Consider the following 22331-nt stretch of genomic DNA (forward strand, 5'->3'; position numbering starts at 1 on the left):
TCGACCACTGTATAACACAGCTCCTTCAAGTGGGGCAAGCTCATCGCTGCCGTCGGCATCTCAGCCATCAGCAGCCCAGAGAATCCCACTCAGGACTTAGGTTTGCTATTTTTGTGTCTCGCCTGGGCTTCGCTCGTTTCCACAGGCATTCCACTTCTTGTTTACGGGAGTAATTGCCTTCATGAGCTTTGGGCCATCTGCGGATATATGTATTTTTTTCTTTATTTTCTTTCTTTTTTGGGGCAGCAGTTCTGTGTTTGCAAATATGAGGATTGTTTCCTAAAGGGAAGCACGAGGCCTTCTTGAGGCTGGCCTCATGGCTGCTGAACCGGGCCTTTGCACCCCTTTCCTGCTTTATTTCCGTCTTCCTGTGAGTGTGTTTGGTATGGAAGTGCTTCCTGTGGTCGGGGGTGAACATTTGGAGTGAGTAAGGAGAGCATGGCCTTCCTCGATCTCCCGGCACCTGATTGCTCTGCGGACACTCGTGCGTGTTCCCCAGGCAGGGCCAGCCTGCTGAGGGGCTGGGGCCTCTCCTGGCCGTGCGGTTTCCACATCCGCCTGCTGGCCAGGCTCCTGTGCTTGGGGAAAGGAGGACGCTGAGGCACATACTGTCTCGTGCTCTGCTCTTGTGGTCGTGAGTGGCCTCTTCTCTCTTCTGCTCTGAGTGACTGGGTGTAGAGTGGCGCCTGTGCTGGGGACTGTCCTGCACCCTTGCACAGGGCCCGCCGGCTCAGGTGTGCAGCAGACACCATCCTGGGAGAAACAGTGGCAGGGTCTGGGGTGGCCACATTTGAATGTTCTGCAGAGGCAGATGCCTTGGGGACTTCAGACTTGTCCCCATCCCTAAGGCGGGACGCAGTGCCCACAGACAGGCTGGGTGCACACGGCCTCCCAAACAGCCTCCTGCAGTCTTAAGTCGGCACACCTCCCACCAGGTGTCGGCCCGCAGCAGTGGGAAGGAGACCAGCCTTCAGGCTGCTCACCTGAAGGGAGAAGGCACGGAGGCACGAGGGGTGCATCCAGCCTTCAGTGGGAATTCACAGGGGCCTGGGTGCTGACGGGCCCTGGCAGAGTCTGTGTGCACACCCTTGCTGTCAGTCTCCTGAACCACAGTAGCAAGAACTGGATTTCACGTTAGGTGATAATTTCCAGCTTCAAGAAATGACCTGGAAAAGTTTTCTACTTAAACTGCCTGTTGTCGTTAAGAGCTGGTCAGCTCTGGCTTTCCAACAGCGCACACAGCCCTCAGGCCAAGCTGAGTCCTGGCGTGGGGATATTCCCACTGGGTGTGGGGATATTCCCACTGACTGCGGGTCACTGTGACTCCACAGGGAAGGTCTCCTTGGAGAGGTCTGAGGCTGTGGTGTACGAATTAACCTGCTCCTTAGTCTTCCCTGGGAGACCTCTTAATCCCCCGTCCCCACCCATACTTTTGGTCACTTGTCAGTCTTTGTATAATGTGTTCAGTGTTTCTCCCTGTGAGACCACAGCAGAGACAGGAGAGCCACACATTGCAGGTCACCCATGCCTGGTTGCTGCCCTAAATACTTACTCTGCACAAATGGCCTGGCTCTCGGGCGACTTTGGCCCTGGGGGGTGTTCTCCAACCCCCTGGGACAAACACCTGCCAATACTTAGCAGTTACCTCTTGCTGGCTCTGGGTACCCATACCACCCGGGGCCTGTCACTCCAGCTCCAGAGGTGAGGCTCTCCCCACACCCGTACTCATCTCTGTGCAGATGGAGACATCCCAGATTCGCCCCTCCAGCCTGTGTCAGGAGGATAGTGGGCACCTAGGCTTGCCCCTCTTTGGGGCAGGACTGAAGGAGTGTCAGCAGAGAGTGGCCTCCTTCACCTGCCTTTTAAGCCAGGGTATACTCTGAAAACATGCCATGGCTGGACGTTTTCATGTGTCTGGCTGGCAGGGGCTCCAGGGGAGGTGGCAGGGGTGCCAGGCACCAAGACCAGGAATCCCCAGCCACCGCAGGCATTTGCCAAGCTTGGCTTCTCAGTGCCTTGGCTGGTGGCCTTTGGGGGTGACTTCACCCCACTGTCATGGCTGGCCCACGGCAAAAAGGGTCACCTGCTGCTTAGAAGCTGAGACTGGGCTGGGCCAGGCCAAGGGCCCTGTTTCTCTTCTGGGTTGTGGGGGTTTGGGCCAATGGGGAGGGAGAGATCCCCCAAGGGACCATTATAGAATTTGCTGTAGGAATGTGGAGAAGGAGTTCTGGTCCTTGGGTTTACAGATTTTCAGATTTTCATTCGAAACATAATGGAACTTTTCTTTTTACAAAATCTCCTGGAATCCGGTGCAGAAAGAGCTGGGAGGATTGCCGGTGGGGCAGGATGGGGATGGGAGGAGTTTTGACTTTGTCCTGGGGCTGTGCGGGATCCTCCCTGGGTTCCCCAAGGAAGCCGCCTGAGTGGGGAGGGAGGGGCTGCAAGTAACCAGGAGCAGGCCAAGGTTCCCAGGTTCAGCCCAGGACAGCCAGGCTAGGTGCACGCCAACCCTGGGGACAGGCCAGCGAGTCTGAGCTGTTGCAGTTTGGGGCAGGTGCCTTCCAGGCTGTGTGAGTCAGGGTCCGCTCCTGGCCCTTCTGAGGGTGCCACCCTGGCCTCCCCACCTTTGAGCAGGTCAGGGGGTGGGTCTGGGCTCCATAGGGCTGGTCAGGAGGAGGCAGCTGTGAGATCCCAGACAGAGCCAGGAGAAGAGCAGAACAGATGACAGGCAGGCGTGCTGCATCGGGCTGGGACTGTGGGGTGTCGGCGGACAGGGGTGGAGCAGGGTCTTGGGCGTTCCTCACTTATTGCCTGAGTGTCATGAGGGGCCTGGCCTTGGCTGGTGTTTCTGTCCCTTGAGGGCGTGGTGTCTGAGGGCAGGGCTTATGGCCCTGCCCTGTGTGCTGCTCTGGGGGCCTGGAGGCCTGTGTCCCCACCCCAGCCTGCCTTTGCCCTCCTGTACCTCTGGCCTGTGTCTTGCCCCTTTGAGTACCTGCCTGGAAAGCACTGGAGTTGGGGGCAGATCCTGCCTTGAGTGACCACCACGTGCCCAGCAGCGAGCAGCAGAGGATCTCCAGGAGTGTGGCAGGGTCCCCTCCTGAAACTGACAGGAAATCCGTGAGTGTGAGGATTGGGTGGGGTGGAGAAAGCCCAGGAGGTGCACCCTTCCTTTGGCCCCCAGACCCCTCACCAGGGGACCCTGCCCTGCTCTTGTCTCCCAGTGGCCGGCCCTACGTGGGCAGCATGGTTCCTGGCTGTTGCAGTTGTGAGGCCGCAGCCTGAGACTGACCACGCCAGGGCTTAGTGTGCTTAGTTCTGACCCGGGCGTCTGCCCTGCCAGCCTGATGTAAAGTCGTCAGATGCGGTGGGCCACACGAGGTCATATTTGCACCGTCAGTTTACCGGGGGCAAATGACTTGCTGGGGAGGGCTGCAACTGCTCCCCACCTCTCACCCCTGGTTGTCTCTTTTGCCTGGAGGGTGCCGTGTGTAGGCACTATTAGGGGTTCTGGTTCTAGAGGGAGAGTGTCTGAGCTCAGAGGGAGTGCGGCTCCACGAGTGTGCCCCTGTGTGCCAGCATCTGGCACAGGCGTGCGTGAGCCCCTCTGTACAGATGCCTGCCTCATGCTGAGAGGCCCACAGCCCAGGCATTTCTCTGAGGAGCCCCCGCGCACCCTGACGGGAACCCAGAGCTGTTGTGCACAGAACACCAGGCCAATGATCTTGACCCTGTTTCTGGGAAGATTACCCATCTGTGGCTTCCAGAAAACACCTCTTCGTTTCTTCCGAAACTCACAGCCTTCTCCCCTGACCTCCTGTCCTCTGCTTTTCTCTGAGGCCAGAAGGAGAGATTTCCACATGGGCCCCTCACCCTGGCCACAGGCCTGAGCTCCTGCACAGCAGCTGCTGTCCTTCCCCTTCTCGACTGGTCCACTCTAACCTGACCCATCCTCTTTGGTAAAGAGTATGATGGACCCCCCACCCGTTACCAGTATGCAGCCGCCCTGGAACTGTGGCCACCCACACAGCTGTAGAAAGCCCCCAGGCCAGAGCCCCAAGGCCTCTTGCTGCCCCCTGCCCCCGCTTTCTCAGGAAATGGGGCGTCCCCTCCTTGCAGGCCCTGCAGGCTGACTTCTGTGTCCACACAGCAGCCTTCACTTCCGTATCTTTCTTTCTCTTTTAAAGGCATCACCTTCAACTGGAAGAAGAAATGAAAATACCATCTGTGCCTCGAAATCTTTCTGTTTCTAGACAGGGACATCCCAGGCACTTGGTGGTGGGGCCAGGGCTCCTGCTTGCCGTAGGAGGGCTGTTGGCCTGCAGGCCAGGCTCCTGCCTGCCACCACTCCGCACCCTCTGTGCTGGCGGCATCAGGGACGGTCTGGGAAGACGCAGACTGGACGTGTGGCTTGGATGGGCCAGCAGGGGAGAGGGGCAGCGTAGGGTCCTGAGTCTGGGGGCAGGAGCAGACTGTGTTAGCAAGCATGGGTGAGGACCTTGGTTCCCCCACCTGCTGGCTGTCATCGGGGCTGGGACGAGGTCAGGTCTGTGACAGGGCGTGGCACCAAGTCCAAGCAGGTAGGAGGATTTGAGGACCTGTGAAGCTAGAAGGTCAAGCAGGGAATTCAGGGTTGGGACACCCTCCTGGGATCAGCAGGCGTTCGCCCTTCATTGCTCCGCTGGTAGCACCAGCCTTCTCAGACAAAGGCTTCTTTGGCAGGGCCTGGGAACCCCCTGGAGGGATCAGGGCGACCAGCTTCGTTGCTGAGCCCCACCAGGACATCACACCTCAGGAAGAGGCTGTCCTTGGTTCTCCTGGTGGGGAAGGGGAGCTGTGAACAAGGCTTCCCCCAAGGTGAGGCTGGGGCTGGGCAGTGGAGACTGGAGGCAGAGAGGACCTACCCAGGCTTTGCGGCGCGTGGGTGGCAAGCCTTCTAGAACCTGTGTGTGCTAGCGTCAGAGGGGACCCTCAGGCTGGGCTGGGAGGGGCCCCACCTTGACTGTGGTGATGAGAGGCAGGATGTGGGGCCCAGGGGGTGACTCTGCCTTGGAAGTGCTGCTCATGAGGGATGGGGCTTCCTATAGCAGGCCCTTAGCCAGCGGAGCCGCAGGGTAGGGGAGAGGCAGGGGCAGTGTGACTTGGGAAGTCAAGGCAAGAAATGGCTAAAGGAGAAGCGGGTGTCTCAGTGGCTGGGCCCAAAGGCCCCCATCCTGCCATCCTGTGGCAGCAGCTTGAGGGGGGCCCAACCTCTTATGTCTGCCCTCCCACGCCCTCCAGCCTCTGGGGCCCTGGGGCGGCATATAGGCTGCAGGGGTTGGGGGCTGCCTCTGTTGTAGTGGCTGCAAGGCTGGTGGAACAGGAAGGTGTGTTGTTGGCTTCTCCTGGACCACACCCCCTGAGGATGACACCTCCCAACACGAGGGAGAGCGCTGCGCTTCTCAGTGCGTTCCACATCTCAGGCTTCATTGTCTCCAGCCTGGCCTTCTTGGCCACGCCACGTGAGGCTCCCTCAGTGTGGAGGCTTCTTCCTGCACTTTCTGGGACCTTTATTTCTGAAGGCGGGAGGCAGGCCTCGAACCCCAGGTGCACTTGCTGGTGGAGGAAAGTGGAAAACACACAGGCTTTGTGGGAAGACAGGACGCCATTCCTCCTCCCGTGGATTGCCTGTGGAGCTGGGACAGGAAGCTTGCTACTCTTGTCAGAACGACTGCGGAGGGTGACTGGAGGGTGATGCCTGGAAGAGGGAGCAGTACACAGGAGCACAGGCGCCCCTCTTCATCTTGGTTTGCACTAAAGGGGCGGCAGAACCCAGAGGGCCTGGCTATGTCAGCCCAGCCTCCAGTGCCTTCCGAAAGGAAAAAACCATGCGTGGTACATAGGCACACGCGCACGCCGCACCACGTACTTTTTATTGAAGTATACATGTGCTACAGACCATTTAAGTACAGAAAAGCTAAAAGAAGAAATTAAGTGGCACCCACAGTTTTCCTTCCCAGACAGGACTGTCGCTTGGCCCTGTTCTCACTGAAAACCTGCCAACATGGAGCCCAGGAAGCCCCTCCTGGTAGCCAAGGGTGTGGCCCTGTAGTCACGGCAGCCTGCCTGCTCTCGCCACCGATGTCCGCATTTTTTAGACCCTGGAGTCCTGACTGCATCTCAGGCCACAGTGCCTTGGGCTCCAGCGGGGTGTCTCGGTGCTGGCATTGTAGAGTTGAAGCACCACCCCGGGGCCGTGGCGGAGGCCCAGTGTGCTGCTGTAACAGAAATACTGGAGATGGGTGGCAAATAAACAACAAGTTTATTTTCATAGTTCTGGAGGCTGGAAGTCCAAGATGAAGGTGCTGGCAGATTCTGTATCTGGTGAGGAACCACTTCCTGGTTCGTAGACAGCTGTTTTCTTACTATAACGTCGCATGGTAGAGGGGACGACGGGATTCTCTGGGGTCTCCTTTCTAAGGGTACTAATCCCATAAGGAGGGCCCCGTCCTCATGACCTTATCACATTCCCAAGGCCCCACTTCCTAAGGCCACCCGTCACCCCGGGAGTTAGGGCCGCAGGGTGCGGGTTTCAGGAGGCACGGACATTCAGCCTATCGTGCTCAGCGTTCTTGCCTGACCACGGAGTGCAGATGGCGAGGTGCGGTGGGGTACGGTATCCTCTGCAGGCCTACTCCCCCCATTCATGGCAGCTTTTTTGCCCCTTAACTTTGTAGGGCCACAGGCTGTGACTGTCACTTCATCTGGGGGAATCCCAGGACCCAGGGCAATGCTGCTGCCCATTTAGGGAGGGGAGGCTGACGCTGCTTTCCCTGTGAGCCACCTGTGCAGATTATGACGTGTTTCCCCAGAGCCTGGGATGGACTGACACTGGCGGGCCGTGTGAGAGGCAGGTGCCCTGTCAGGCGGCAGTGGTACAGCAGCGCTTTCCTCGATGGAACGGCCACCGTGCCGAGGACCTGGGGATCCGGAGGGCGCTTGCCTCATTCTGCACTGACTCTCAACGTGAGTCTCTGGGACCCAGTCTGCTCCAGCTGGTGCCAGCCTGTGGTTAGCCACCTTGCCTCTGATACTTCACTGTCCTGGCTACATGAGTGCAAGGGCAGTGCTCTGCTCTTAGTGCCTAGCATGCAGTGGGGAGGAAGTAGGCTGGTGTCTGCAGGAGAAGTCCTCCGGGCCCATGTGAGGTCGGTATGGGCCAAGCCTGTTGTGCCCCTGCGCCTGTGACCCATGCTGGGAGCAGGGGGCTTCAGGTCCTCAGGCTGCTTTAAGCCTGTTTCTCCTGGGCCCGGAGGGCTTCCTGGGGGAGAGGGTTCACAGCTTCCAGGTCCCCTCCCGCCAGTGTGAACTTGGGTGTGAATTAATGAAAAGCAGATGAGCTCAAATGTCCCTGGAATTCCACATGAAGTTGAATGGTATAATGTAACCAGCCATGTGTTCTTGGCGGAACCAAAAGTACTCAGAGTGTTGCTGAAGCTGCCAAGTCCTCAGAGTAGCCTAGCCTTTGCCGAATTTGTGATTCATGGGATGAATCCCATTTCATGAGATGATGTGCTTTTCTCCACCGAGTGAAACCCTAGAGAAAATGACCCCTAACTCTCGGCCATTCCAGACTTAGAGAGTGGTATAGCATGCGGCCCCTGTTTTTAAGCCAATATGCTCGGACAGGAAGGGGCCAGGGTCTGCCCCAGTCGTGGTAGGATATTGGGCAGCCTGGACCCACGGATCCTGGACAGAAAGATGAAGCTCTGGGATTGGGGAGGGAGGGGATGGGCCAAGCAGGCCCCCAAGGGTGCAGGGCACCTGGATGCCGACCACATGGGTCCATTGTTCGGAACCTCGCCCTAGCTCTCCTCTGCCTGGGCCTAATGAGAACAGTGGTCTCTCGGCTGAGCAGGTGGACACCTGTGAACGTCATCTCATTACAGATCTCAAAGGAGGGAGTCTGTGGTTCTGGGCAAGGATGCTCCACTTCGCTTCTGTCTTCACCAAACTCTTAAAATTTGAAATGTAGGAAGTTATGCCCCTGCAGGGTTCAGGATAAAGGAAATGACACCCAAGTCTTGGTTCTTTGTACCTGTTCCATCCACTGGGTATTTAGAGAAAGCAGCTTGGCATGTAGGGTGGTCTCTGGCCCAACTTCACCCTCTTTTTTTGGTGAAGTCTGGGACTTACACAAGGACTGGCTCTTTGGCTCAGCTTTCAGACCTTGAAGGATCCGCAAGGAAGCTTTGGTCTGGGTACAGCCCTTGAGAAGCACCTTAGAGGTGGCCATGCCAGTGGAGAAGGTGAGGCTAAGCAAGCTCGTGAGGTCGCCCATGGCCAGGCCAAATGCAGGCCTGGCACTCTTTGCCCAGCAGCAGTTTGGAGTAAGTAAGGAGCTTAATGTTTAATGGCCTTTGTGTCAGAACATGATAATGACGGTGACAGCAGGGAGGCTAGGAGGGAGTGTGGATGGACTTCCGAGTAAGAGTTCCCCAGTGTCTCCAGGAACCACTTGCTTTGTAAAATGACCCAAATCCACCATCCCTGGACCTGGCGCAGACTCTGAGTTGGGCCACGGCCTGGGAAACCTGCGTTGGAAAGTCTTTGCTTAGCCCATATCGTGGACTTGCTTTTGGTGCCCTGGGCTGGGGTGAGATGTAAGTGTGTTCCTGTTGTTGTAAGAAGTTGCCTTGCCAAAAGGTCATCATTGGAGTGCCTGGCACTTGTTTTTATTTCTACTTGTGAAAGTGGAACATGTTAATTAAGGATGATTTGGGAAACAGGAAAGTATCAAGAAACATTAATAAAAAGGAAAATCATTAACTTTAATCCCTCCACTCACAAGTCAACACTGTTAAAAGGGTTTTGCACGCTGGGTGCAGTGGCTCATGCCTGTAATCCCAGCACTTTGGGAGGCTGAGGTGGGTGGATCATGAGGTCAGGAGTTTAAGACTACTGGCCTGGCCAATATGGTGAAACCCCATCTCTACTAAAAATACAAAAATTAGCTGGGTGTGGTGGCGGACGCCTGTAACCCCAGCTACTCAGGAGGCTGAGGCAGAGAATTGCTTGAACCCGGGAGGTGGAGGTTGCAGAGTGAGACTCCGTCTCAAAAAAAAAAGGGTTTTGCTGTGAACGGAACAGAAGTCACTGTTTAAGTAGAGTTTACACAACAGGGGTCCCCAGGCTGCCCTGTACCTGGGAGCTTCAGACTCTTCCAAATAGGCCTCCCCTGGACCCTCAGATCTTGGAGGCTTTGTGTTCCAGCCTTGGACGCTGGGTCCTGAGATCTTGCAGTTCAGGGAAAGGTGAGATTGTCTCACAGCGGAGGCCTGGCCTGCTGCAGGCCACGCTCAGGGGTTTCTACCTCCCTCAGTCCCAGTGTCTGCCCTACAGGCTCCCTTGGTCCCGCTCAGAATGCACAGACCTGACGGCACCAGTGAGGACAGGCTGTGTGAGCTCTGCCTGGCCCAGGTGTGGGCTGGCCATGGGCTCCATGCCTGCCTTCTCCATGAGCCATGAGGTCGACCAGCAGCCTCAGCAGCTGCTGAGATTAGTGTCTGTAAGGTGGTGCCACTTGGTGTGCCTCTGGCTCCTGGCCCTATGGTGGCCCCATGGAAGGGCCTGTCAGCATCTACTCTGTCCTGGGGACAGGAGCAGTATCTTCAGGGCTGTGGGTCCAGCGACCTGGTCTGTGCATTTCCAGCCTCCTGTGTGCTTCCCAGCTCTGAATTATGACCACTGTGCTGATTTATTTCTTCTGACATTTGCAAACTGTTAGGTGGCAGAGATCAGTGAATAAAAACTTAATAAAAGGCTATATTTAATCCCATGCATCCTAGGCTGAGCCAAGTTCCCTTAGGACTGAGCATCACCAGATAGAACCCAGAGACCACTAGCTTTGGGACCTCCAGGGTGGCTACTTGGAGTTTTTGTGGGGAGGGCAGTTTCTTGACTGTGGAGCATGACGAGGCCAGACCCACCTCCCCGTCTGTCTGCAGCCACCATGCAGCCCACCTAGACTGTGGGCTCTGTCGGTGCCACCTCGGAGTGTGCAGCTTGCTCTGGGTGGGCCTTCCAGGGGAGGAGGGACTGCAGAGGTGGTGACAGGGAAGAGACCGTGGGCCAGGGGCCTGGTCTCAAGGGTGGCTCCACATCTGCTGACTTTGTGGCCTGATTTCCTGGTCTGTCACTTAGGGAGTTTTGCTGGGGCCTGTTAAAGGGGGAGTGCCTGGAGGTATCAAAGCAAGGGCTTGTGGCCCTGGTCATCCAGCAGTTACTGGGGGTGTTTACAGCCACCTGTGCTGGGCCTCCCCTGGAGAGGAAGTCACACCCACGTTAAGTGCATCGGAAACCTGTCCCAGGCATGCTGTAACCATAGCTGCAGGTGCTCTGGGGGTTGCCTCCCGGCTGTAGAGGGCCCCCTTGTGAAGAGGGGAGCCCCAGGTTGGGGGGTCTGGACTGGGCAAAGTCCCTGCCATCTGGCCTGCCCACCTGGGGCTGGCCATGTTGGGCCTGGTCCCACCAGGGCTTGGGGTGCTTCCAGATCTGTTTTCATTTTCGATTCCCTTTATTGCTAAAACCACCTCGGGGCTGCAGAGAACAAACTGTTGTCCTCAGCTGACCTCAGATTCCTGGCCTCAATTGTTTGCCTCTTGCTAATTTTAGCTGCTGATCATTTCCACCCTTATCCTCCCCCCAAAGGGAGACACAGACCAAGAATAGCTGCTGGGAAGGGGGGCTGCGGTGGCTGTGGCCAGAGTTCCAACAGTGAGCTGGCAGGGCTGTGGGTGGCTCACTGTGGCCAAGCCTGGGGCAGGGGGCTCTCGGCAGGCAGCCCCCCACCCTTCCCTTCTCTAACCGAGGACCCTGTATTGCAGGCATGGGCCTCAGAGGAGAAGAGGATTTCGCAGTTCCTTCTTTTAAACAGAAACCAGGCTGCTTCTGGGGAAAAAAGTACACCCCCATGGCCCTGCCTGAGAGTCCCTGACTCCCCTGAGCCCTTCCGACTCCAGGACCCAGGTGGTAGCGTGGGGTCAGATGTGGCACTTGACTACAGCCAGGCCCTGGAGACAGTGTCAGTGTGGAGGCCTCGGGCCTGTCCAGTCTACCCAGCATGGCCCCGGAGCCTGGCGCAACTCTGCCCTCCCAGTGAGTGTCAGGCTGCGGTTGACTGAGAGCAACGTCCAATCCGGGACATCAGCCCAGGCCTGCAGGATGGGACTTTGCTTGCCAGGGGCAGGCAGGGAAGCAGCTGACCAAACCCCAAACCATGGTGTGCTGGTGAGCAGGCCTGGGGAGAGCCAGAGGAGGGATGGGCTGAAATCCAGCTAGGAGGAGTGGCCTCCGGGCAGGGCCTACCGTTGCAATCTCTGTCCATATATTAATAGTTTTTTGTTTTTTGTTTTTGTTTTTGAGACGAGTTTCACTCCTGTTGCCCAGGCTGGAGTGCAATGGTGCGATCTCTGCAAGCTCTGCCTCCCGGGTTCAAGCAATTCTCCTGCCTCAGCCTCTCAAGTAGCTGGGATTACAGGCACCCGCCATCACACCCAGACAATTTTTTGTATTTTTAATAGAGATGGGGTTTCACCGAAATGTTGGCCAGGCTGGTCTCAAACTCTTGACCTCAAGTGTTCCACCCACCTTGGCCTCCCAAAGTGCTGGGATTATAGATGTGAGCCACTGCACCCGGTCATATTAATAGTTTTTAAACTTCTGTTTGGAGAACTTCAGACAGATGCCCACATCTTCAGGACACCCACATTTTAAGCACCTGCTAGCCCCCTGCAGTCTTATCTCTGCCCCCCCCCCCCCGCCACCGCCCCTCCAGTTGTTTTGAAGGAAATCCCAGATGCGGTATCAGTTTGTCCATAAATATTTTAGTGCCTTACATCTTCAAATGAAAGCCTGATACATCTAATTTTGATACTGGGCTAATAGTGTGGAGTGAAGAATCCAAAGCCTGAAGTCACCCCACATGACTTGGTATTGGGAATTGTATGGGTCCAGCCCTAAAACCCCCTAGCTTGGGGTTGGAGCCACCATTTAAAGAAGTGATAGAGCTCATCTCGCCATCCCTCAGCCTGGAGTTAAAACTAGTCCGTAGGTAAAAAGAAGGCAACCAGGACACAGGTGTTTATGAGATCAAAAGCAGCAACAACCGAAACAATCAACAGTGCTACTGAGGTAACACAGATAGTGAGGAAGAGGCCAGGTGCTCAGTGTCTCCTGTGGACGGTCCCTCATCTCCCCTGAGCAGAAGGGCAGGGTGTCATCTCCACATGCCTTGGGGAGATGGCAGGGCCAGCACCCTCTAATGGCTTCTGAAGAGGAGCTACTAGGAGAAGAAAGTGATGCTCTAAGGAAAGGCTGGACTGGCGAGAATGCTACACCCATCCCATTTTGTAAATTATGTTAGACATTGTATTATAGTAGTGCATGTGGTAATACACATAGCTTAAGGATCCAGTCATTCTGTACGCTCACTGTGATAAGCAGGTCACCCCCACCCTCTGCCAGCTTCTTCAGCTACTGCCTTTGGTATTTACCTTTCCCAGCTCGATAACATGCTCAGAGGGGCTCTTCTTGATGGTAGAAGAGTGTTGGGCGTTATCTCCTGACTTCCCATGATGGCACATGAGTGCCTGCAGGCACCCTTCCCCCACACGTGATAATTAGATACTTAGGATGGAGCCAGCATGCAGTATTTTGGGAATCATGACAGTAAATGCTAGTTGCAGGTGACCCATACATTACGCGTGTTTCTTTCCCTGAGGCTCAATAGTTGCCATTTCTGCTTGATTTTTCCAGTGCTGTTGTCCCCACACCCCTAGCCCTCCAGGTGTCCCCACACACCCAGTGTGGCCTGTTCTGTGTGGCCTGGGTAACATCTCTGCGGGGGTTGGCTGTCATCCTGGGACCCCTCCCTACCATCTGGGCCCCATTTCCTGGAGCCCCTGCCGTCTGCTGCTTGGTGGAGCTCCTGCTGCATAGCCTCCTGGAAGGGGTGCACTGGAGGCCATTTTTCCTTTCCTTCTGACTTTTATTTTAGGTTCGGGGTTACATGTATAGGTTTGTTACATGGGTAAATTACATGCCACAGGGTTTGATGTTATTATTTCCTCACTCGGGTAATAAACATAGTGCCCGATAGGTAGTTTTTCAATCTTTTACCCTCCTCCCTCCCCACTCAAGTAGGACCTGGTGTCTGCTGTTCCCTCCTTTGTGTCCCTGTGTACTCAGTGTGTAGCTCCCACTTATAAGTGAGAACGGGCCAGGCACGGTGGCTCACACCTATAACCCTAGCACTTCGGGAGGCCAAGGCGTGTGGATCATCTGAGGTCAGGAGTTCAAGACCAGCCTGACCAACATGGTGAAACCCCGTCTCTACTAAAAATACAAAAATTAGCCCGGTGTGGTGGCGGGCGCCTGTATTCCCAGCTACTCAGGAGACTGAGGCAGGAGACTTGCTTGAACCTGGGAGACAGAGGTTGCAGTGAGCCAAGATCGCGCCACTGCACTCCAGCCCAGGCGACAGAGCGAGCCTCCGTCTCAAAAAGTAAGTGAGAACATACAGTGTTTGGTTTTCTGTTCCTGCGTTAATTCACTCAGGAGAATGGGAGGCTATTGTTTTAAGGCTTATATGTCTGGAAATGTCTTGATCCTGGTCTGAGGTTGATTCACGTTTCTCTGGGTTGAATCATAGGTGAGAATGGTTTACTCGTGGGGTTTGGAAGGCTTTGCTGCAGTCTCTGAGCTCTGATGTTGCTGTGGAGAAGACTGAAGCTGTTCTGATTCTGGCTGTGTGCACCTGCTGGTCTCTTTGCCTCTCAGGGCCTTTTGGGCTTGTGCCTTTACCCAGGGCTTGGAGGTGTGCACATACATGGAGGTGCTCGGCCAAGCTCTGTCCTCTGCAGCGGGCCCTTTGGGTGGCATCTGGAAAACATTCTTGCCATTTTCTTCACGGCCCACCTCACCTCCTGTGTTCTCAGGGCTGCCTGCAGTTTCTTTTATTTGGAGCTGTTGGACTGATCCTTACATTTTCGTATTTTTTCTCTCTTACCCATCCATTTGTATTTTTGCTCTGTTTTCTGTGAAATTCTCTCAGTGTTCTCTCCCAAACCCCGCTATTGGGATTTTTATTTCTGCCACATTTTTCCTTCAGTATCTTTACTTTTGAACTCGGGTTTCTGGGCCTCCCTTTTAAAGGCGCATGCAGTTCTTGCTTCCACCAGGCCCTCTGTGCGGTGAGGATATTAGTGACAGCTCTGGAGGTCTTCCCGTTGCGTGGCCTCTGCTCCCTCCGCATCACCTGTCTCTGCTCCTTGGTCTGGGTCTCTCGCCCACCCACGTCAGGCTCTTCTGCGTTGTCTGCTGATCCCCGATGTCTGGTGACATAGCCCAGAGACCCTTGAGCTGAGTGGGGGCTCCTGGGTGCCCAGCGGGCTCAGCGATGGTGACCTCCTGTGGGTGGTCTATTGGGCCATCTCCTTCAGCGTTTTCCCCCGAGATGAGTGTTCTGCTCCTGCCTGGGGGAGGGAAGGTGCTCCTGCTGCCGCAACGGGAGAGAAGCTGGGAGGCAGTACTCAGTGAGCGGGCTGTTCCTCACACCCCGGTTCGGGAGGCTGCCCCACTCTGAGCTGGGTCTGGAGTCCTCGGTCCAGAGCTCCCTCCTGTGTGGACCCTCCCAGAAAGTCAGCGTCGGGTCCCTGGCAGGTGCAGGAAGGGCAGGCAGCCATCTGTAGGGTGGGGAAAGACCTTGTGTCCACAGCTGCTTTATCTGGTGTCCAGGTGCCCCCCACTAGCTGCACCCCCACCCCCACCAGAGACTCCTGAGCCTTTATGGGGAAATGTGGATTGCTTTCTTGCCTTCTCTGCTGTCTTTCTAATTTCTTGCTTCCAGATTATTGTTGTTGTTCTCTTTATGTTTTGTTGTCTGCTAAAATCCACTTTCTTTCATTGTAGTGGGATCTGGGGCTGGAAAGGTGGTGGGTGCCTGTGCCTGACCTGCCATCTTTATCCAGAGTTCCTGTGAGGCCTTTGGTCCAGTGCAGGAGGTCTGGGGAGAGATGGGAGGATAAGGGGAGCACTAGGCAGGGGTCTTGCCCAGTGGTGTTATCCAGGAGTTTGCCAGAGATACACCCAGCACTATCCTGGAAGCAACTGAAGGCAGCTCACAAGACGACAGTTGTGCAGAGGAAGGAGAGAGTCCAAACCTAAGGTTGGCAGGTTGACTATAGTACAGTCACGATTGTCTGCATTCCTACAGTTTCCATCAAAACAGCGTTTCCTCGAGTGGCTGCTCAGCTCCCCCGTGGTTAACATGCTTGCAGCAGTGGATGGGAGCTCCAGTTGCTCCACCAGCATTTAGTATTGTCAGTGTTTTGGATTTTACCCATTCTCGTAAATGTGTATAGTGATACCTCTTTGCTGTAATTTGAACTTTCATAATAACAAATGACACTGAGCACTTCTTCACACAGTTGTTTACCATCTATCTTCTTTGATTGAGTGTTCAGATCTTTTGTTCATTTTTTAAATTGGGCGTTTGCTTATTGTTGAGATTGAGTTCTTTATGTATTTTAGATGCAAGTTGCCTTTACTTTTGATCAGCCTCAAATGAAGAGCATTTTTATCAGCTAAATAAACCTGGCTCTGTAATTGTGGATTCCAGCCTCATGTTCCTGTCTTGCCTTGGTGTTTCAGAAAATCTCTGAAGAGGTGGATAGCAATGTCATCCCTGGGCTATCACCAGCCATCAAGGCTGTGTTGGTGTGCAAGCCGTCACATTGCCTCCCGATGCCCAGAACAAGGGTGCTAACCGCACACTGGCTCCTGAAGCCAGGAAACGTTCCCTTCAAGATGGCAGAGGAAAGGTGGGGGCAGTAGGGGTCAGCTGGACGTGCGTCACCCCACTGCGCTCAGGGAAGATGCTCCTGGCTCCCCTTGGGAGGCAGTTAGTGATGAGGCTCTCACGGTGCAAAGGAAATGGAAATGTCTGTTCCTTGGGTTCAGCTCTCATGAGTCCAGAGGTAGCACATTCATCTGGAGAAGGCCTTCACTTGCAGCAATCCATGGTCTGGAAGCTTCTGGGGCAAGGGACAGATATACCTCTCCCTACATATTCCTTCAGGAGCAACAAGAGTTGTGACTCAGGGGTGTGTGTGAAGAAGAGAAACTCCAGAGCCCTTGTCTCAGGTGGCTTCTGGCCTTCTGTTGGCAGAAACCACTGGTATTCTATTAGTGCTGTGTTTAAAACGGACCTTGAGAACGGAAATTTACAAATGTGTTTTGTAACCCTTAGCAAAAGGAGAGCAAACACCTTTATGAAATTCTGGCATGTGGTCCTTTTAACCTTTCCAGGCAGTGTACTGGTGCATGCAAACTAGCGCTATTCCCTTCTTAGGAGCTGGGGTGCTGGATTCTGTGGAAGCAGTCCCAGTTGTGAGCTGGAGCTTGGGTAAAAGGTATGTGTGTGTACATACACCACTTTGTTATATAGTGTTGTTGCATTAATTCCAGCTGTCCAAATTGATTCATTTGATGAAGACAGAAATGCAGAAAGGAGAGTCACACACAAATTCCATCTTCCTGAGGTAACCTCTGTTTCCTTCCTGCAATGAGAGCTCTGGCATATGCATTTCATGTGTGCATTTGAGGGTGGGGCTCAGCCACTTGGTAGTCTGTTTTCTTCCCTGTCCACGTTCCTGGGGGCTGTTTATGAGCGGCTCACATCAGTGGTTCAGAAGAACATTTGAGAAAGAGAGCTGGGCTGTCTCCATGGCCTTCCTCTCCCTCGTCCACCCCATTCAACAGATTGTGAAGCCTGGTTCCAGTGACCTTGGGGACAACCTCGAGGAGCGCTGAGCCCCCTGCCCACCATGTTGTGGTCCTGGGGGAGGGAGGCAGGCAGGACACAGGACAGTGTTCCTGCCCCAGTGGCTCCTCCCAGCTCTTGCTAGTCCTCCCTTGGCATCAGGCAGACCTAGGTAGCCTCAGGTCTTGGAGTCCCATACAGAGCTGTTGCAGAGGGGGTCACTCCAACCTTGAAGCTTCTGGGGGCCTAGCCATGGGATAGTGCAGAGTGTGGCACTGCTTTTCTTCTTGGCTGGTGTCCCTGGGGTCAGCTCCCTTAAGGTTAGGGCCCTGTTCTAGGCTAGGACAGGGAAGGGCATAGGAAAAAGGGCCAGCAGGATGCAGGGAGGAAGGTATGGGCACAGACACGCGGTGGGCAGGCCTGTTCCGGGAAGAGGGTGAGCTTTGTCTCCCGACGAGAGGTGGCCCCCAGAGCACTGGTCTCCCCACATGGCAGGCAGTGGGGCTCTGTTTCAGACCGGCCCTCTCTCCAATGCACTTAGGCTGCGACAAGCCTGAGCAGGATGGAGGGGGCTACTAGACCTGTGGGCAGGGCTGAGGGACAGGGCCTGGGTCTGCCAGGTCACTTATTCTCTGCTAGAGGGTTTTTGGACACAAGGGCTTTCCCAAAAGATAGGGGGCAACTTGCTCCCGGTGGGCAAGACCGAGAGAGCCCCTGGTGGCTCCATGGGCCTGGGCTGCTGCGGGAGAGGCCTGGGGGCTTTCTGGCTCCTTCCTGGGGATCTGGAAGTTCCTAGCAGAAGCCCCTGGCACTGTTCACCTGTTCCAGAGAAAAACAGATCATTATCTCATTTGTTGTTGTTGTTTTGCCTCAGCTCCCTCAAAAAACCAAAGGCATTTTTTAGGCCCATCGTCCAAATTACAAGCTCATTTTAATTGGAATGTATTTGCTTTGTGGAACCAACCCTGAAGAATATATCGTTTTGTTATATTCTGCTGGAAACCTTGCCACATTTTCCTGAGAAAACTGAGCCTGCTGTGCACCTGGAGCCGGCCAGGTGGCAGGTGCTGGGCCTGGAAGAGGAGCCCGCCGAGGCCTCTCCAGGGCTTCTGAGTGCCATTGTTTTGAGTGCGCTGCCTGGTGGCCCTCGGCCCTTCCCAGGGAACTGCCCGGCTCGTTCCTCAGCTGTGGTTTCCTGCTGCAGGGGAACTGGGGACCGTGGAGGTCCCCCATAGGTCCTCAGGCCCACATGCCCCCAGCCTGGGCAAGCCTGCAGTGAAATAGGCCCAGTAGAAGCTGACTGTGGGGGCCGCAGGGACCCCGGGGGGTAGAGGGTGGCCTCACCGCACAGTGGGTGGGTGCCCCTGCCTGCTCCTCCTGGACTGTGAACGTGGGCAGCAGTGTTCCTGTTCCATGCTGGGGAGGGGCTGTGAGAATGTCCGTCTTCCTGGTGGAGCCTAGCCTCAGGCCCCACTCTTCTGGCTGTGTTACCTTGGTGAGGTCACTTGGTGCCTTACCTCTGACGTGGGTTTCACATCAACACTTCCCCGTCTCTCCGGGTTGGTAGAGTCAGGTGAGCCCAGTGCAGGCCAAAAGTCAAAGCTGCGCCCCTGTAAAGAGTGTGCATGCAGCTGTTTGTGCCATTGAGTGTCTACAGCAGAGCTTAGCAGGGTGGGGTCCCGGCCAGCAAGGTCCCCCCAGCCCAGGAGACACAGAAGGAGAGGGCAGGGGGAGGAAATGAAGGCTGGGGGAGGGGAGACACAGGAAGAGGAAGTGGGCCACGATGGTTGCCGAAGGCTCTGCAGACAGGGGCCCCTCCCTCGGTTGCCTAGAGAGCCGGCCGGGAGCACGGGCCCTGGAGTGCAGAGCTGGGGCTGGCTGTGCAGGTGCTTGTTCATGTCAAGGAGCAGCTGGACTTCTCTGTGACGTTCTGCAGATCTCCTGTGTGACTGCCGAGGCTGGTGCCCCCCACCCCTGCCCAGACGTCACAGCCAGAGGCAGGCCCGAGAGGCCTTTCCAGACTGTGTCCCTTTACCCCCCCCCCCCATGCCCTGCCCCTTTCTTCCCCCCCCCCCTCCTGCCTTCCTTTTCTCTTTTGGTGCAAGAGAAACTCCCTTCCCAGGAGTCCGCAGATGCCCTGCTTCCCACTCCTCACGAGCCCCTGCAGCGGCGCTTGGGGTCTGCATCCTAGTGGCCAGATGGACTTGGCTGTCCTAGCTGCCAGTGCCTGCCCCACCCACCTGGGCTAATACTCAGCCCACAGTGGTGTCACAAAGTGGTCTTATGGCAGGAGTGTGATATTCAGAAGCCTGAAGGGAGCTTCTGACGTGTAATTACAACCCTGGAACTGCTTCTGTTTAAATCCTTTGCTGAATATTTGTCACCCATAGCCTTTTAAGTCTGACCCGTTCTAAACTGCTAGGCCTGTCAAAGAATTTATCAGGGAGCACCCTCCTCCAATAGGACAGTTTGCAGTGTAACCCAGGGGCTCTAAAGCCCTGGAGCCCTGCCCTGGGAGCATCTCCTACAAAGCTAGATTGGACTTTATTGCTATTTTTGAGTTTCTCATCCTGGAAGACACTGCCCAGCACATTCTGAGGAGAATCTGCCTGGGCGACCATTGTTATTTTAAGAGAGCTCTTGGGGTAATATGAGGAGATGTGCTTTGAAACAGGGAATACAGAATGGGGCCAGTGACGTGCCCAGAGTGTTGAGTGTCTGCTTTTTAAATGGGCATTATTGATGGCTAGCGCTTTCTAGTTTGCTATGGATTTTTTGTTTTGAATTTAACTTTTTGAATAGGAAATGCATTTATGTGTTTCAGATTCTAAAAGATTTCAGTAGTTTCCCCAGGGAAAATTCTGTCAACTTTCCTCGTCTTCCATCTGCTCAGTGTTCCCCTGGGTGATCTCTGTTCTTACTTTCCTAGGGACCCTCCCTCTGCACGTAGAGGCCAAGACGCACGTAGATCCTCGCTGGTCATCTCTCCTCAACCTTGTTTTCTTCACTCAGCTTGGAAATCTTTCCACAGCAGTTTGTGAAGAACTCGTTCTACTTCTTTGCGATAGTATTCTGTTATATGGGCGTTCCATAATTTATTTGACAGGCCCCAGTGGAAGGACATGAGTTGTTTTCAGGTTCCTGCTGCATTGACTAATCAGGACCATATTCCATTTTGGAGATGTGCAGATGCGTTTGTAGGCTAGGATGTCAAAAGTTCAGATGTGGGATAAAAGGGTGTGCCCGTTGCTAATTTTAACAGGTATTGCCAAATCGCCCTCCATGGAGGTTGTAGCAGTTTGTACTCCCATCAGCAAAGAATGCCTGCTTACCTGCAGCCTCACCAAGGTGATGGCTACCAAGCTGCATTTCAGTGTGTTTCATTTGCCGTTAGCTCCTGATGGATGAGGTGGAGCATCTTTTCAGGCACTTGAGAGCCATTTGTATTTCCTTTTTTATGAATTGGCTTTGCCCATTTTTCTGCTGGATATTTTTCTTTTTAAAATTCCTGTGAGTTCTTTCTGGTTTGGAGATTAGCCATTTGTGATAGGAGCTGCAAATATTTTTTCTCTCAGTTTTGTCAGTTATCTCTTGCCTTTGTTTATGACGACTTTGTTCATGGAAAAGTATAGTATACTTTTTTGTGCAGTTGGTTGATTGATTGATTGATTGATTGATTGATTCTGAGTCTCGCTCTGTCACCCAGGCTGGAATTCAGTGGTGTGATCTCAGCTCACTGCAACCTCTGCCTCCCACGCTCAAGTGATTCTCCTGTCTCAGCCTCCTGAGTAGCTGCGATTACAGGCACCCGCCACCACACCTAGCTGATTTTGTATTTTTAGTAGAGACAGAGTTTCACCATGTTGGCCAGGTTGGTCTTGAACTCCTGACCTCAGGTGATCCTCCTGCCTCAGCCTCCCAAAGTGCTGGGATTACAGGCATGAGCCACCGCGCCCGGCCTTTAGTCTTTTCTTTTATGGTTTGTGGACTTTGATTCATAGAAGCAACTTCTGTCTTACAGTTTTCTCCTGGAATGTTTGTGGTTTTATTTTTCACATTTGAATCTTTGACCCATTTAGAATTTATGCCGGTATAATGAACCCAACCTTTCCAGATGCTACCGAAGCGTCCTGATACGTGTATTTGTAGCAGGAGAAGCCACAGACAAAACTCCTCAGACACCGAGTTAAAGAAGGAAGGGCTTTATTCGGCCGGGAGCTTTGGCAAGACTCACGTCTCCCAACAGCCGAGCTCCCGGAGTAATTCCTGTCCCTTTTAAGGGCTCACAACTCTAAGGGAGTCCACGTGAGAGGGTCGTGATCAGTTGAGCAAGCAGGGGGTGTGTGACTGGGGGCTGCATGCAGCGGTAATTAGAATGGAACAGAATAGGACAGGGATGTTCACAGTGGTTTTCTATACAATGTCTGTAATCTGTAGATAACAGAACCGATTAGGTCAGGGGTCGAACTTTAACTACCAGGCCCAGCGTGTGGCCCCGGGCTGCCTGCCTGTGGATTTCATTTCTGCCTTTTAGTTTTTACTTCTTTCTTTGGAGGCAGAAATTGGGCATAAGACAATATGAGGGGTGGTCTCCTCCCTTATATTGACTGCTCCCTGCCCTAGGGGTTGGAAATGTCACTCCATCCTATGCAGTTATCACTGCCTTTCGTTCTAATTCTGCCATTTCTTCTGGGCTTCACTGGCCAGTGATCATCTTACAAAACTGTGTTGAATCCTGGTGGTCTCGTTTCCCCCACGTCATTGTTTTGCAGGATTTTTTCTGGCTATTCCTGTGTGTTTTTCTGTATGAATTTTTAGGATCAAGCTATCCTATTCGAAAACAAAGCAAAGCCACCAGAAAAATGCCTACTTTAAAAAATACCTTCACATGCATTGTAGAAATGTAGAGACACACATTTGCCCAAGAAGGATTCTCTTGTTGAAGCAGCGTTCCCTCCGACACTGTGGCAGTCTCCAGCCAGGCTTCAGCACCCTGCCAGCTCTTGCATGTGAAGATCGGATAGTAGTGTGTGACTAGAGCTTCCTGGGACGGGGCACACGTGCCCCCCATGTCCTTTTTACTGCGCGGCTCACAGACATGCTTCCTGGGGCCCCTTGGCCCATAGGTGATAACACTGTTATCTCGTCCAGGCACCACTGTGCAGCAGGCATGTGTCCCGTGTATTCTCCACTTCACCCTCACGGTGACAGAAACAGGCTGGACGACAGTCCCTGAGGCATCGACAAGGGAGTCGGGGTGGGGCAGGCTGCTTCCTTGCCACAGGCAGATCCCAGCTGTGGCTCTCGCTCCGGCGCCAGCCAGCTGAGTGACAGCTCACTGTCTCCTCTCGGGCCTCACTTCCCTTACCTGCTCAGTGGGTGGGTAAGAGCTTCCAGCCTGGACTTCCTGGGAGGCCATGTGCATGTCAGCTCCATGTGGCTTCATAAACCACTACTAACACTTCTAGAGACCAGCAGGGCAGCCAAATGGCCTCCAAAGGAGTCAGGAAGTCCACCTCCCACCACAGACGCC

At 54.4% G+C, this 22331-nt stretch overlaps 1 protein-coding gene and 1 long non-coding RNA gene across 2 annotated transcripts in view; both read left to right on the forward strand.

Annotated features, from left to right (window-relative positions):
* The window catches only part of KLF13 (Kruppel like factor 13), a 50343-nt gene that overhangs the window by 15184 nt on the left and 12828 nt on the right, over positions 1-22331 (forward strand). The gene's annotated exons all lie outside the window — the stretch shown is intronic.
* LOC111528823 lies at positions 2465-8682 on the forward strand. The gene is made up of 2 exons (XR_002727167.1): positions 2465-3117; positions 4185-8682. It is a non-coding gene; the product is annotated as an uncharacterized LOC111528823 (long non-coding RNA).

Source organism: Piliocolobus tephrosceles, chromosome 6 (genome assembly GCF_002776525.5).
Source record: "Piliocolobus tephrosceles isolate RC106 chromosome 6, ASM277652v3, whole genome shotgun sequence".
In the NCBI taxonomy this organism is placed as follows: domain Eukaryota; kingdom Metazoa; phylum Chordata; class Mammalia; order Primates; family Cercopithecidae; genus Piliocolobus; species Piliocolobus tephrosceles.